The 12,500-nt window shown below is 39.0% G+C and overlaps 1 protein-coding gene across 5 annotated transcripts in view; it reads right to left on the reverse strand.

Moving 5' to 3' along the window:
- LOC135219903 (transmembrane protein 117-like) overlaps positions 1 to 12,500 on the reverse strand; it is a 421,293-nt gene that overhangs the window by 261,932 nt on the left and 146,861 nt on the right. The window lies entirely within an intron of this gene.

Genomic DNA, 12,500 nt, shown 5'->3' on the forward strand with positions numbered 1-12,500 from the left:
CCTCTAAAAAGGTCATGCTTAAGGCAGTATTCCTCCTCTAAAAAGGTCATGCTTAAGGCAGTATTCCTCCTCTAAAAAGGTCATGCTTAAGGCAGTATTCCTCCTCTAAAAAGGTCATGCTTAAGGCAGTATTCTTCCTCTAAAAAAGGTCATGATTAAGGCAGGTATTCCGCTCCTGCTAAAAAGGTCATGCTTAAAGGCAGTATTTCCTCCTCTAAAAAGGTCATGCTTAAAAGCATATTCCTCCTCTAAAAAAGGTTCATGCTTAAAGCAGTAATTCCTCCTCTAAAAAGGTCATGCTTAAGGCCAGGTATTTCCCCCCTCCCTCTAAAAAAGGTCAATGCTTAAGCAGTTTATTCCTCCATCTAAAAAGGCTCATGCTTAAGGGCCAGTATTTCTTCCTCTTAAAAAAGGTCATGCTTAAGGCAGTATTCCTCCTCTAAAAAGGTCATGCTTAAAACAGTATTCCTCCTCTGAAAAGGCCATGCTTAAAGCAGTATTCCTCCTCTAAAAAGGTCATCCTTAAGGCAGTATTCCTCCTCTAAAAAGGTCATGCTTAAGGCAGTATGCCTCCTGTATTCCTCCTCTAAAAAGGTTTCATGCTGAAGGCTTGTATTCCACTCCTCTAAAGGCGTCAGCGCTTAAGGCAGTAGTCCTCCTCTAAAAAAGGTCAATGCTTAATAAAGGCGGTATTCCTCCTTTTAAAAATAAAGGTCATTGCTTAAGGCAGTTATTTCTCCTCTTAAAAAAGGTCAGGCTTAAGGCAGTACTCCTCCTCTAAAAAAGGGTCATGCTTTAAGGCAAGCTATTCCTCCTTCTTAAAACGGTCAACGCTTAAGGGCAGTATTCCTCCTCTTAAAAATAGGTCATGCTTAAGGCAGTAATTCCTCCTCTAAAAACTAAGGTCATGGCTTTAAGGCAGTATTCCTCCTCTAAAGGTCAACACGCTTTAATTTCAGATTCCTTCCCCTCTTAAAAAGGTCACGCTTAAAGCAGTAATTCCTCCTCTAAAAAAGGTCATGCTTTAAGGCAGTATTTCCTCCTCTAAAAAAGGTCATGCTTAAGGCCCAGTATTCCTCCTTCTAAAAAGGTTCATGCTGAAGGCGTATTCCTCCTTCTAAAGGTTCTACGCTTAAGGCAGTAGTCCTCCTCTAAAAAGTCATGCCTTAAGGCGCCAGTAATTCCCCTTTCCTTAAAAAGGTCATTGCTTAAGGCAGTATTTCCTCCTCTAAAAAGGTCATGCTTAAGGCAGTATTTCCTTCTCTAAAAAGGTCATGCTCAAGGGCAGTATTCCCTCCTTCTAAAGGTCACGCCCTAAAGCAGTATTCCTCCTCTAAAAGGTCATTTGCTTAAGGCAGTTATTCCCTCCTTTGTTTTAAAAATTCTAAAAAGGTCATGCTTAAGGTGCAGTATTCCTCCTTCTAAACGGTCACGCTTTAAATTCAGGTTTATTCCCCTTTCCTTTAAAAAGGTCACGCTTAAAAAGCAGTAATTCCTCCTTCTAAAAAGGTCCATGGGCCGCAAGGCAGTATTCCTCCTATAAAAAAAGGTTCATGCTTAAAAGCAGTAATTCCTCCTCTGAAAAAGGTCATGCTCAAGGCAGTTTATTCCTTCTCTAAAAAAGGTCCCACGCTTGAGGCAGTAATTTCCTTCTTCTTAAAATAAGGTCATGCTCAAAAGGCAGTACTTACCTCCTCTGAAAAAGGTCATGCTCAAGGCTAGTATTCCTCCTCTAAAAGGTCATGCTTAAGGCAGTATTCCTCATCTAAAAAGGCGTCATGCTTAAGGCAGTATTCCTTTCTCCTAAAAAGGTCATTGCTTTAAGTTCAGGTATTCCTTTCTTCTAAAAAAGGTCAATAGGCTTAAGGCAAGTATTCCTTCTCTAAAAGGTCATGGCTTAAGGCAGTATTCCATTCTCTAAAAAGGTTTCTCATTGCTTAAGGCAGTATTCCTTCTCTAAAAAGGTCATGCTTAAGGCAGTATTCCATTCTCTAAAAAAGGTCATTGCTTTTAAGGCAGTATTTCCTTATCTCTAAAAAGGTTCATGCTTAAGGCAGGGTATTCCTCCTCTTAAGAAATGGGTCATGCTTTGAGGCAGTATTCCCCTCCTTCTTTTAAAAAGGGTCCAATGCTTTAATGCAGTATTCCTTCTCTAAAAGGAGGTCACGCTTTACAGCAGTTTATCCTGCCTCTAAAAAAAAAAAAAAGGTTTCAAAAAAAAATGCCCTTTAAATTTGGGGGCCCAAGTATTCCTTTCTTCTAAAAAAGGTCACGCTTAAGGCAGTATACCCTCTTCTAAAAAGGTCACGCTTAAGGCCCAAGTATACCTTCTCTAAAAAGGTTCTCGCCCCCCATTGAAGGCCAGTATTTCCTTCTCTAAAAATAAGGTCACTTTTGAGGCAGTATTCCTCCTCTAAAAATAAAAGCTTCAATTGCTCAAAGGCAGTATTCCTTCTCTAAAAAGGTCACTCTTGAGGCAGTATTCCTTCTCTAAAAAGGTCAGGCTTAAGGCAGTATTCCTCCTCTAAAAAGGTCATGCTTAAGGCAGTATTCCTCATCTAAAAAGGTTATGCTTAATGCAGTATTCCTTCTCTAAAAAGGTCACGCTTAAGGCAGTATTCCTCCTCTAAAAAGGTCATGCTCAAGGCAGTATTCCTCTACTAAAGGTCATGCTTAAGGCAGTATTCCTTCTCTAAAAAGGTCATGCTTAAGGCAGTATTCCTTCTCTAAAAAGGTCATGCTTAAGGCAGTATTCCTCCTCTAAAAAGGTCATGCTTAAGGCAGTATTCCTCCTCTAAAAAGGTCATGCTTAAGGCAGTATTCCTCCTCTAAAAAGGTCATGCTTAAGGCAGTATTCCTCCTCTAAAAAGGTCATGCTTAAGGCAGTATTCCTTCTCTAAAAAGGTCATGCTTAAGGCAGTATTCCTCCTCTAAAAAGGTCATGTTTGAGGCAGTATTCCTCCTCTAAAAAGGTCATGCTTAATGCAGTATTCCTTCTCTAAAATGGTCATGCTTAAGGCAGTATTCCTTCTCTAAAAAGGTCATGCTTAATGCAGTATTCCTTCTCTAAAAAGGTCACGCTTAAGGCAGTATTCCTTCTCTAAAAAGGTCATGCTTAAGGCAGTATTCCTCCTCTAAAAAGGTCATGCTTAATGCAGTATTCCTCTTAAAAAGGCCATGCTTAATGCAGTATTCCTTCTCTAAAAAGGTCACGCTTAAGGCAGTATTCCTCCTCAAAAAATGTCATGCTTGAGGCAGTATTCCTCCACTAAAAAAGTCATGCTTAAGGCAGTATTCCTCCTTTAAAAAGGTCATGCTTAAGGCTGTATTCCTCCTCTAAAAAGGTCATGCTTAAGGCAGTATTCCTCATCTAAAAAGGTCTTGCTTAAGGCAGTATTCCTCCTCTAAAAAGGTCATGCTTAAGGCAGTATTCCTCCTCTAAAAAGGTCATGCTTAAGGCAGTATTCCTCCTCTAAAAAGGTCATGCTTAAGGCAGTATTCCTCCTCTAAAAAGGTCATGCTTAAGTCAGTATTCCTCCTCTAATGCTTAAGTCAGTATTCCTCCTCTAAAAAGGTCATGCTTAAGGCAGTATTCCTTCTCTAAAAAGGTCATGCTTAAGGCAGTATTCCTTCTCTAAAAAGGTCATGCTTAAGGCAGTATTCCTTCTCTAAAAAGGTCATGCTTAAGGCAGTATTCCTTCTCTAAAAAGGTCATGCTCAAGGCAGTATTCCTCCTCTAAAAAGGTCATGCTCAAGGCAGTATTCCTCCTCTAAAGGTCATGCTTAAGGCAGTATTCCTTCTCTAAAAAGGTCATGCTTAAGGCAGTATTCCTTCTCTAAAAAGGTCATGCTTAAGTCAGTATTCCTTCTCTAAAAAGGTCATGCTTAAGGCAGTATTCCTTCTCTAAAAAGGTCATGCTTAAGGCAGTATTCCTTCTCTAAAAAGGTCATGCTTAAGGCAGTATTCCTTCTCTAAAAAGGTCATGCTTAAGGCAGTATTCCTCCTCTAAGAAGGTCATGCTTGAGGCAGTATTCCTCCTCTAAAAAGGTCATGCTTAATGCAGTATTCCTTCTCTAAAAAGGTCACGCTTACAGCAGTATTCCTCCTCTAAAAAGGTCATGCTTAATGCAGTATTCCTTCTCTAAAAAGGTCACGCTTAAGGCAGTATACCCTCTCTAAAAAGGTCACGCTTAAGGCAGTATACCTTCTCTAAAAAGGTCGCGCTTGAGGCAGTATTCCTTCTCTAAAAAGGTCACTTTTGAGGCAGTATTCCTCCTCTAAAAAGCTCATGCTCAAGGCAGTATTCCTTCTCTAAAAAGGTCACTCTTGAGGCAGTATTCCTTCTCTAAAAAGGTCAGGCTTAAGGCAGTATTCCTCCTCTAAAAAGGTCATGCTTAAGGCAGTATTCCTCATCTAAAAAGGTTATGCTTAATGCAGTATTCCTTCTCTAAAAAGGTCACGCTTAAGGCAGTATTCCTCCTCTAAAAAGGTCATGCTCAAGGCAGTATTCCTCTACTAAAGGTCATGCTTAAGGCAGTATTCCTTCTCTAAAAAGGTCATGCTTAAGGCAGTATTCCCGTCTCCTAAAAGGTCCATGCTTAAGGCTTAATTCCTCCTCTAAAAAGGTCATGCTTAGAGGCAGTATTCCTCCACGTAAAAAAGTCATGCTAAGGCCAGTATTCCTCCTTTAAAAAGGTCATGTAAGGCTTGTATCCTCAAATCTAAAAGGTCCATGCTTAAGCAATTATTCCTTCATCTAAAAAGGTCATTGCTTAAGGCAGATTTCCTCCTCTAAAAAAAAAAAAGGTCATGCTTTAAGGGCAGTTATTTCCTTCCTTCTGAAAAAGGTCATAGCTTAATGGCAGTATTTCCTTCCTCTAAAAATTGGTCCATAGCTTAAGGCAGTATTCCTTCCTCTAAAAAAAAGGTCATGCTTAATGTCAAGTATTCCTTCCTCTAAAAAGTGCTTTCCGTTCGGTCAGTATTCCTTCTCTAAAATAGGGTCAATGCTTAAGGCAGTATTCCCTCCTCTAAAAACAGGTCATGCTTTAACTGGCAGTATTGCCTTCCTTAAAAAAAAAAGTAAAAAAAAAAAAGGTCCAATGGCTTAAGGCTGCAGTATTCCGTTCTCTTAAAAAAAGGTCATGCTTCGGAAGGCAGTATTTCCTCCTTACTTCAAAAAAGTGTCATGCTTGCAAGGACAGTAATTCCCCTCCACTTAAACAAAGTCATGCTTTTTTTAATAAGGCAGTATTCCTTATCCTCCTTTAAAAAAAAGGTTCAGGCTTAAGGCTCGTATTCCTTCCTCTAAAAAGGAAAAAAAGGTCATGCTTAAGGGTCAGTATTCCTTCTTCTCAAAAAGGTCATTGCTTAAAGGCTACAAGTAATTCCTTCCTCTAAAAAAGGTGCATGCTTAAGGACAGGCGGTATTCCTTTCCTCGTAAAAAAAGGTTCATGCTTTAAGGGGCAGTAATTTCCTTCCCTCGTAAAAAGGTCATGCTTAAAGCCAGTATTTCCCCTCACTCTAAAGGTCATGGCTTGAAGGTCAATATTCCTCCTCTAAAAAAGGTCGATGCTTAAATGGCAGATGTTCCTTCTTCTAAAAAGGTCATGCGTTAACAGGCAGTATTCCCTTCCTCTAAAAATAAAAGGGTTCATGCTTATGGCAGTATTCCTTCTCTCAAAAACGGTCATGGCTTAAAGGCAGTAGTATCCCTTCTCTAAAAAGGTCATGCTTCAAGGCAGTATTACCTTCCTCTAAAAAGGGTCGTGCTTGAAGGCAGTATTCCTTCCTCTAAAAACGGTCATGCGTTTGAAGGCAGGTATTCCCTTCCTCTAAAAGGCTAATGCTTCAAGGCAGTATTCCTTCTCTAAAAGGTCATGCTTCTTGATTCAGTTAGTTCCTCTACACTAAAAAAGGTGCATGCTTAAGGCAGTATTCCTTCCTCTTAAAAAGGTCCATGCTTAAGGCAGTTATTCCTTCATCTAAAAAGGTTCATGCTTAATGGCAGTATTCCATTTCTCTAAAAGGTCATGCTTTAAGGCAGTATTCCTCCTCTAAAAAGGGTTAGGTCATGCCTTGAGGCAGTATTCCTTCCCTAAAAAATGGCTAAAAGTCAGCTTAATCAGTATTCCCTTCTCTAAAAAGGGTCATGCTTACAGGCAGTATTCCTCCTCTAAAAAAAGGTCATGCTTAATGGCAGTTATTCCTTCCTCTTAAAATAAAGGTCATGCTTAAGGCAGTATTAACCCCTCTCTAAAAAGGTCATGCTTAAGGCAGTATTCCTTCCTCTAAAAAGGTCGTGCTTAAGGCAGTATTCCTCCTTCTCTAAAAAGGTCATGCTTTTAAGGGCAGTATTCCGTTCCTCTAAAACGGCTCATGCTTCAAGGGCAGTATTACCTTCCTCTAAAAAGGTCATGCTGTTGAGGCAGTATTGTCCTTCTCTAAAAAGGTCATGGCTTAATGCAGGTATTCCTTCCTCTAAAATGGTCATGCTTAAGGCAGTTATTCCTTCATCTAAAAAGGTTTCATTGCTTAATAGCAGTATTCCATTCTCTAAAAAGGTCGACCGCTTAAGGCATTATTTCCTTCCTCTAAAAATGGTCATGCTTCAAGGCAGTATTCCTCCTACTAAAAAGGTCAATCGGCCTTAATGGCAGTATTCCTTCTTCTAAAAAGGTCCCATGCTTAATGGCAGTATTCCATTCTCTAAAAAGGTCATGCTTAATGCAGTATTCCTCCTCTAAAAATAAAGGTCATGCTTGAAGGCAGTAGTTCCTCCTCTTAAAAAAGGTCATGCTTAAGGCAGTTATTCCTCTTTAAACTAAAAAGGTCATGCTTAAGGCTGATATTCCTCCTCTAAAAAGGTGCATGCGTTAAGGCAGTATTCCTTCATCTAAAAAGGTTCATGCTTTAAGGCAGTATTCCTCCTCTTAAAAAAGGTCATGCTTTGAAGCAGTATTCCTCCTCTAAAAAGGCGTCGTGCTTAATGCAGTATTCCGTTCCTCTAAAAATATGGTCATTGCTTAAGGCGCTGTATTCCTTTCCTTCTAAAAGGTCATGGCTTAATGCAGTATTTCCCCCCGCTTCTCTAAAAAGGTCACGCTTAAGGCAGTATTCCTTCTCTTAAAAAGGGTCATGCTTAAGGCAAGTATTCTCCTCTAAAAAGGTCATGCTTTAATGGCAGTATTCCTTCTTACTAAAAAGGTCCATTGCTTAATGGCAGTATTCCTTCATCTAAAAAAGGAAAAAATGGTCATGCTTAAGGCAGTTATTCCTTCCTCAAAATAAAAATGTCATGCTTGAAGGCAGTATTCCCTCCTCTAAAAAAGGGTCATGCTTTAACGGCAGTTATTCCTCATCCTTTAAAAAGGTCATGCTTAAGGCTGTATTCCTTCCTTCTAAAAACGGTCATGCTTAAGGCAGTATTCCTCCATCTAAAAAAGGTCATGCTTAATGGCAGTATTCCTCCTCTAAAAAAGGTCCAATGTCTTTAATGGCAGTTATTTCCTTCCATCTAAAAAAGGTCATGCTTAGGCAGTATTCCTTTCCTCTAAAAACAAAGGTCATGATCTTAAGGCTGGTATTGCCTCCTCTAAAAAGGTTCAAATGCTTAAGGCTGTATTCCCCCCCTCCTCTAAAAAGGAAACGGTCATTAGCTTAATGCCAGTATTTCCTTCCTCGTAAAAAGGTCATGCTTAAGGACTGTATTCCCATCCTTCTAAAAAACAAGGTCCATGCTTAAGGGCAGTATTTCCCCCTTCTTCTAAAAAAGGTCATGGCTTTAAGGCAGTATTCCTTCATCTAAAAAAGGTCATGCTTAAGGCAGTATTTTTCTGTCCTCTAAAAAGGTTCATGCTTGAAGGCCAGTATTGCCTTCCTCTTAAAAAGGAGGTCCAATTGCTTATAGAGGCAGTATTCCTTCTCTAAAAAGGTAATGCTTAGGCAGGTATTCCTCATCTTAAAAAAGTCATGCTTAAGGCCGTATCCCCTTCTCAAAAGGTCATGCTTAAGGCAGTATTCCTCCTCTTAAATAAGGTCATGCCTTAGCAGTATTCCTCATCTAAAAAAGGTCATGCTGTAAGGCAGTATTCCTTCCTTAAAAAAGGTCATTGCAGGCAGTATTCCGTTCTCTAAAAAGGTCATGCTTTTAGACTGTATCCTTTCTAAAAAGGTCATGCTTAAGGCAGTATTCCTTCTCTAAAAAGTCATGCTAAGAGCAGTATTCCTCTCTAAAAAGGTCATGCTTAGGCAGTATTTCTCCTCTATAAAAAGGTCATGCTTAAGGCAGTATTCCTTCCTAAAAAGGTCCATTGCTTAAGGCAGTCTCTCTGGAAAAAGGTTCACGCCTAAAAATGCAGTAAATTCCTCTTTAAAAAGAAAAAGGCAATAGCTTATCTTGCCATGTATTCCTTCTCTAAAAAGGTCATGGCTTAAGGCAGTATTCCTTCTCCTAAAAAAAGGTCATGCTTAAGGCAGTATTTTCCTCTTAAAAAAGGTCATGCTTAAAAAGGCTGTATTCCTCCTCTAGGTCATGCTTAAGGCAGTATTCCTCCTCTAAAAAGGTCATGCTTAAGGCTGTATTCCTCTCTAAAAAGGTCATGCTTAAGGCAGTATTCCCCCTCTAAAAAGGTCCTCTTAAGGCAGTTATTCCTTCCTCTAAAAAAAAGGTCATGCTTAAGGCAGCATTCCTCTCTAAAAAGGTTCATGCTTGAAGGCGTATTTTCCTTCTCTAAAAAAAAATAATGCTTAGGCAGTATTCCTCATCTAAAAAAAAGGTCATGCTTAAAGGCAGTATTTCTTCTCTAAAAAGGTCATGCCCTTTAAGGCAGTATTTGCCTACCTTCTAAAAAGGTCATGTTTAAGGCAGTATTTCCTTATCTAAAAAGGTCATGTTAAGGCAGTAAATTTCCTTCTCTAAAAAGGTCATGCTTAAAGGCTTTATTCCTTCCTCTAAAAAGGTCATGCTAGACTGTATTCCTTTTCTAAAAGGTCTTTGCCTTAAGGCAGTATTCCTTCTCTAGGTCAGGCTTAAAAAGGAGATTCCCTCCTCTAAAAAAGGTCAGGCTTAGGCAGATCCTCCTCTAAAAGGTCATGCTTTAAGGCAGGTATTCCTTCTCTAAAAAGGTCATGCTAAAGCAGCATTCCCTCCCTTCTAAAAAAGGTCTGCTTTAAGGCAGTATTTCCTCAACTAAAAGGTCATGCTTAAGGCAGTATTCCTTCTCTAAAAAGGTCATGCTTAAGGCAGTATTCCTTCTCTAAAAAGGTCATGCTTTAGACTGTATTCCTTTTCTAAAAAGGTCATGCTTAAGGCAGTATTCCTCCTCTAAAAAGGCATGCTTAAGGCAGTATTTCCTCCTCTAAAAAAGGTCCATTGCATAAGGCAGTATTCCTCCTCTAAAAAGGTCATGCTTGAGGCAGTATTCCTCCTCTAAAAAGGTTACGCTTGAGGCAGTATTCCTCCTCTAAAAAAGGTCACGCTTGAGGCAGTATTCCTCCTCTAAAAAGGTCATGCTTAAGGCAGCATTCCCCCTCATGATTATTCTATTTGGAGGGTGAAAAGGCTGTATTTAAAGGCAGTACTACTCCTCAGCTGATTGTGGTACATAGTGTGTAATTTTGAAATAAAAAAATTCTTGACGCCGACATAGACCAGCACACATTTTCTAAAAATAGACATGATTGCCGAAACTGGCAAAATGAACTATTCCAGAATTACATGACTAATAGCTCATTCACAAAATCGGAACTACTACCCAATATCTCATCACGATGTTCTAAGCTTGCATATTTTATAATTATTAACTGCTGGCCTTGACAGATTTTTCTTGTTAGCAATAATAATAATATCTAGCCATAAATAAGGCTCCTCTTCTGAATAATAATAATAATAATAATAATAATAATAATAATAGTAAGAAAAGTGATGGACTCCGCCTAAGGAGGCAGGGAATTGCAACCCGGAACCCCACACTATAAATACCACCCAGTCGAATTGGAGGACTGTGATAGAGCAAAAAAAAAAAAAAAAAAATAATAATAATAATAATATTTTTTTAATCCTGTCACATTACAAGTATTAAACTGAAGAAGGATGCCTTTTTTGCTAAACACGAAAGCGAGGATCATTAAGTTCCTTATTATACACATTAGTTCCAATACAAAACATCAACCATCTTTTTAAGGACGAAATAATCAAGCTAAACAAAAATTTGCAGCATTCTGCGTTCATAGTTTTAGTTTTATGAAAAGAAAATTATTGTGACGGGTATCTGTCCGCCCTCAGACCTTAAAATCTACGGAGTCTAAAGGGCTGCAAACGGGTATGTTGATCATCCGCCCTCCAATCAACAGACACCAAATTGCAGCCCTCTAACTTCAGTAGCTTTTTTTTATGGGAAAGGCCACCACTGGGCCGTGGTTAGTTTCATGACTGCGGTTCATACAGCATTATACCGAGACAACCAAAAGATAGATCTGTCTAGGTGGACGTGACTACACGCTGTACAGAAAACTCGATTGCGCCGAAGATTCGGGGCAATTTTTACTTGTTTATGTTAATGATTAAAATGATTGACAATTCTGACAGTGTTGCCTTTTTTAAATTTAGCCCTATTCTAACATTTAACAGATTCATTCACTAAGACAAGACGTTTCAAGATTGGGCCCCCAGTAAGCCATAAAAGAGCGGAATAAGAACCAAATTATATTCCCCATCGGTTACAATTACATTTCACCCTGGGCACAACTTAGACGTTTCATACAATAAGGACGAAAGAAAAGCGTTCAGATAAAAGTAGCAGAGGAACTGCTCTCCTTTAAAAAGAAAATCTTCAAATTATATAAATGGACTTCCCTTGCACCTTTAAACGTGTTCTCAATTCGCGACTCGAAGCAAAAGTATGTCAGTGATGGAGTCTCTCTGGGAATATTTACGATGCATCTGTTTCTGTAAGTCAGCGCTGGCAAGATGCCTCACTTCGTGATGCCTTGCAAAGCATTATACGCGTATACAGGGTGTAACAAGAGTTTATGCAAATATTTTGGGAAATGAAAGAAAAAGTAATTCTGAGCAGAAAAGATTCTATAAACATGTGCATTTTAAGGCTTCATTTGTCGGTGAGGTGAATATTTCAAAATAACCTTTATCATTAAATAACAAAGTAAGATGGCACGCACGGGATGTCGGAGTAGTCACGGATAGAGGGTGAGGGACGGAGCTGACTTCACTTGTTACTCTAAACAGCTTTTCTTTTCCACCAAGAGCGGGTCCGGGTTACAAGTGCCAGATTCCTTATACATTTTGTGAGCAAGAAACTGGAGACAATTCCTTACCGTTCCAGTAATGTGGAATGTGCAGATATGATGTTCATTTATGGGTTTTGCGACAGTAAATTCCACTATTATAAAAAGAGGAAATCAACAATTAGGCCGATCTGAATAAAATTCTTCCAAATCAAATGTATTCTTTAGATACTGCACAAAGGGGAAATATGCATGTATCATAGAAACCTTCTCCCTCTCCATCAATGGTATTCACTGGACTCCAATAAAGAAAAGAAAGCAAGTCGAATGGAACCTCCCCTCCATCAAGGATAGGCCTATCCATTACACACTGATCAAAGATTTAAAACATATCTTAAACCTCTCCTTCTCCATCAAAAGTATTCATCACACACCAGTCGAAGGGAAAAACACACCTAAGAAAATACTTTCGTCTCTGTCAGATGAAAAAGACTTTCTTGATACATAAAGCTAATCAATGAAATTAGATTACGGTGAAGTCTGTTCACAGGTGATTTACTTATTGAAGGGACTGTAAGGTTACATTTTTCAAAAACCAGCGAGAAAAAAATCATAATTAAAGGACTATCAACCCAGTTGCCTAATGCCCTTCACCAACCCTTCCCCAACCTTATGCCTGACTACTCAGACATTGCGTGCGCCGTCTTGGCTGAGAGCAGCGTTAAGGAAAAACGGTCATTTTAAAAATTCCCCTCGCCGACAATCGAAGCTTTTAATGTATATATTCACAGAACATTTTCTGTTTAGAATGACTTTTTCCATTTCCCGAAATATTTGCATACACTCGTGTTACACCCTGTATCATTGCTTTCAACCAACCAACTAGGAATAGTTGTCGTTACATTTTCGCTTAAAAAAAAAACTTTCCGTAAAGTATCACAGAAGGCAAGTTAATATCACTGTATGGTATTAACTCACAAAAAAGCTAGAAACAGACTTTGTGCAAAGACAAGTTAAGTTAATATTACCGTATGGTATTAATCCACGCAAGAATTAGATACAAACGTGCATAAAACAGGGGCTTAAACTAATTTGGGAAGTTCACGAAATTGATTTCTATTATGAGTTTAATTAAGTGCAACTATCTAATACGGCTTCTTCTGATCCAGTCCACACTAACCCCCCTGATCTCTGTAAGGATATACCTGCTTTAAAGTCTCGTCATGATACTGAAGTGCCTCGTTCTGTGCAATT

This window comes from Macrobrachium nipponense, chromosome 1 (assembly GCF_015104395.2).
Source record: "Macrobrachium nipponense isolate FS-2020 chromosome 1, ASM1510439v2, whole genome shotgun sequence".
Lineage (NCBI taxonomy): Eukaryota > Metazoa > Arthropoda > Malacostraca > Decapoda > Palaemonidae > Macrobrachium > Macrobrachium nipponense.